The sequence below is a fragment of the Perca fluviatilis genome, chromosome 9 (genome assembly GCF_010015445.1).
Source record: "Perca fluviatilis chromosome 9, GENO_Pfluv_1.0, whole genome shotgun sequence".
In the NCBI taxonomy this organism is placed as follows: domain Eukaryota; kingdom Metazoa; phylum Chordata; class Actinopteri; order Perciformes; family Percidae; genus Perca; species Perca fluviatilis.
The window spans coordinates 29,039,154-29,042,903 of record NC_053120.1 but is presented as its reverse complement, the minus strand read 5'-3'; the positions used below and the strand labels follow the sequence as shown (position 1 = coordinate 29,042,903).

The 3,750-nt window shown below is 36.9% G+C and overlaps 1 protein-coding gene across 5 annotated transcripts in view; it reads left to right on the top strand.

The window, feature by feature from the left end:
- Positions 1-3,374: 3,374 nt before the first annotated feature.
- Positions 3,375-3,750, top strand: part of farp2 (FERM, RhoGEF and pleckstrin domain protein 2) — a 38,006-nt gene continuing 37,630 nt past the window's right edge. For 2 of the 5 annotated variants that reach the window (XM_039810848.1, XM_039810847.1), the window contains exon 1: positions 3,378-3,563. The gene's annotated coding sequence lies outside the window, so the exon portion shown is untranslated. Of the gene's footprint in view, positions 3,564-3,750 lie in introns of all 5 variants that reach the window. The other 3 variants (XM_039810849.1, XM_039810844.1, XM_039810846.1) reach the window with 3 other exon arrangements.

Here is a 3,750-nt window from a genome sequence, read left to right as displayed (position 1 = left end):
CCACCAATCATATCCTCCAACGTCACGTCAAAGAGTCCGATTACATTTAATTTATTTTCATTTCCAAGAGCGACAGACTTTACAACTTCAAAACTTTGATTAGGATTGCGTGTGAAGAGAAGATGTAAGATAAAATGTGGTTCATGTTGTATCCCTAGACATTTAAAACTTGAATCAAGGATGTGTTCAAATCACGTCGAGAGGAGAGTATTCATACACACAAAAAACAGTTGAGGTGGCAAATTCTGATTTAATTTGTTATTAATCACACATTTCAATATGGGATACATTATCAACAGTGTCTTTTTTTAGACTTTAGTGAGATCAGATAAAACATGAGCCCATGCCAGTCCATTTTAAGGTTATGAGTCAGGCTCACAATGTTGTTGATGAATATACCAAACAATCCTGCAGTTTTCGTCGAGGACAACATATGCAGAAATACTTCCCCTGATACAAGTTCAGAGAACCTTCATTCTCAGGTCCTTGTCATTCCCCAGCTAGTTGTTTATGGATATAACACAAGGTCACAGAGTCAATAGTTTACTGCCAGTGGACTGTTAAAACAGAGTAAAACTAAATACACCTTTGTAATTGAGCTCAAATATCCTTTTAGGGCTTAAGGTCAGTCCATTCTAATCAGAAATGTCTCCAAAAACGGTCATAATCATTGCTAACGAACTCTCAACACTGCTAGATAATACAGTTCCATTTGTTGTCACAGAGCAGAAGGAAATCCTTCAGAAATCCTTTTGATCAGAATGCAAATATGAAGCCCCTGGTTCTCAAACAAAAATAAGACTATAGCATTCATTTTTTACCCTCCCAATATCGATTCTGATTACAGATTACTGACCAATACTGAATGTGCCCTACTGTTTTTTCTCAATTTAATACCTGTATACCACTGTATGGAACTGATTGTTATGCAGTAATATGTGTAACATAATATTAGCCTGCAACTACACATCACTGTGGAGATGGCTATACACCAACTCTCTTTAGGCTTGTGCAAATTCCAATTATAATTATTGTTTAAAATTTGTAGTTCATTTCATGAAATTGCAAATTTCCACTCCGTAGATTCTAGAACTTTGAAAAGTTCATCAGCACGTGGAGTTTGCTCAGTTTGAAAGGTGATGAGGCCCATGAGATGAAGCTGAAAGCTCCAGAAGAAATCTAGTAAGGTAAAGTCAAGAATGAACCTTACAGCTGAAATACAATTATTTGTTCTAGAAGCTTTATACATTTGTTACACATTTATTATGACACTGACTAAGAGACTGTCAATCACTTCTGGCCATTACCCTAAACTTTCTCAAAGTCCCCCAATTTTGCAAAAACATATGGACATACTGCAAACCAGCAATTTTACAACTTTATTAATGAAAGGTCTTAGGGGGCATCAGTATAGTGAAACTGGAGAGGAGATACACAGAGGGTGAAGAAAATCCACAATAACAGCCTTAAAAATACTCGAGCTTATCATCATCTTAGGTAAAACCGTTTTAGAGAGGTATAAGCAACTTATTTTTACCCAGTGGTTATTATGATATAATGGATATAGTAGCACCACAGTCTACGGCCTCAAAACTTACCATGTTGATCCCCACAAAAAAACACTTGTGTCAGCAAAAAAATAAACATTTGTGTCAAGTGTTTGTTACAAGACCATTGTACTGGCGTGCATTACACTGCACATGTGTTGCTGTTATTGTGTCCACCCGAAAACATTGATATCATGACTGAAACACATATCTACCAGACTAATTCTGGCACACATGGCACTATGAGGAGGTCCAGGGTTCTTTGAAGATAATGTACACAGATCAAAAGACAGCATGAAAACATAGAAAGGTCTAGGAGGTACCATCTTGTTCTTCCTCCTGGGTGCTTTATAGCAACAGCAGATTAAAGAATGAGAATAAAACAGAAAAATTAAAAGAGGAAAACAACACAAACCAGGTGAAGACAAAAAGTGCATGAGACATAAGCACGTTTTGAGAAGTGCATCATATGATCATCTGTCAACATGGCAAAAAAGGGATGAGCGCTTTCTATGTAGAAATTAAGCAGATAAGCAGCCCTGTGATGGACCTATGACCTAGCTGATGCCCTACTTTCATCCCACTGCATGCTGGGATATGCTCCACTCCTTGGCCCTGAAAATAATTACCAGGTATGGCAATACATTCATGAATGTATAAGTAGAATCTACAGGATATAATGAATTAATAGACAATACTGTCCCCTTTCTGCAGATTACACTAAAGATCTTCTAACATTTTCTGTGGTGTTGCAATGCATTGTTGCAGTATTATATGTCTGCATGTTATGTTATTACATGTGTTAACACTTGTGATAATAATCTTATAATATCCTTTATGAAGCAAGGATAACAAAAAAAAACATCCCTTTTCTTAGCACCAAAAACATCTATAGTAGGCTAATTGAATTTACAGTTTCACATGCTTTTCACTGTACAGTATATTCAAACTTGAATTTTCCCTTGGGGATCAATAAAGTATCTATCTATCTATCTATCTATCTATCTATCTATCTATCTATCTATCTATCTATCTATCTATCTATCTATCTATCTATCGATCTATCTATCTAACAACATATATTAGAAATGCTGTATATGTAATGTATGCCTATATAACTTGTATGATATGTAGGCTACAAAACAAATATGTCTGCTACATTTTTGCCCATACATGAACAACGTATGATATGATATGAGATTGATGTATGGGATTTTATAAATTCAATGCAACTTTGTTCTTTATTTTAGAGAACACAGTAGGGGGCGCTCCATTACAATGTCAGAAATGACTTCTTTCTTTCCTCGTGATATTACTTCAATCTGACTCTTATCTTATCCTGCAAAGCAACGGACCGGAGTGCAAACTACACAACAACAAAAAATCCATCATGATTGATGTAGGACTAATCAAGCTATGAAACGTTTGACGACATGGGGACACACAAACGCACACACACACACACACACACACACACACACACACACACACACACACACACACACACACACACACACACACACACACACACACACAATGTATTTGTTTTAATTTATTTATTTAATATTTGGAGGGTTACAGAGAAACCCCGCATCGATTTCATTTTATCTACGGGTCAGACTTTAGACCAAACTTAAATAAAGGCTGTTTCGCTTTGTGAGTCAACTCAGATAAAACTAATCAGATAAAACAATCATTTTTCCCCCCTCTGGATTTTGACAACCACCGGTCTTTAGATTAAACACACGTAGCCATGACATAATACACTTTTAAAACGTGTCACGAGTATATTCTCCATCCATCAAGGCTATTTAAAGTTGAGGAAGGTAAATCTTCGCTTCTCAGCCTACAATCCTCGGCCACATTTGAGCCAATGGTAGGACGAATGGGACTGCTTTAGCCAATGACAAACTAGTCTGAGTACGCACTCCGTTGGACGACGACGGTCATGGACTGGAGTAGTGTCCTTTTCGGTGTAACAAACTTTTAGCATTTAGTTTCGATACGGACAACACGGTAAGTTTAATGCTGCTTTATGGGCATATCTGTCCCATTTGGAAACTAGTATGACGAAAACTCGGTTATCAATAGCCTACTTCGTTTCGCTTCTCGTCGGTAAACGTTAACGTTATCCACTGGGCTCCATTTTTCAAAAAGAAAATAAACCGCACTTTAATGTCTCTTGAGGTATGTGTGGTTTGTG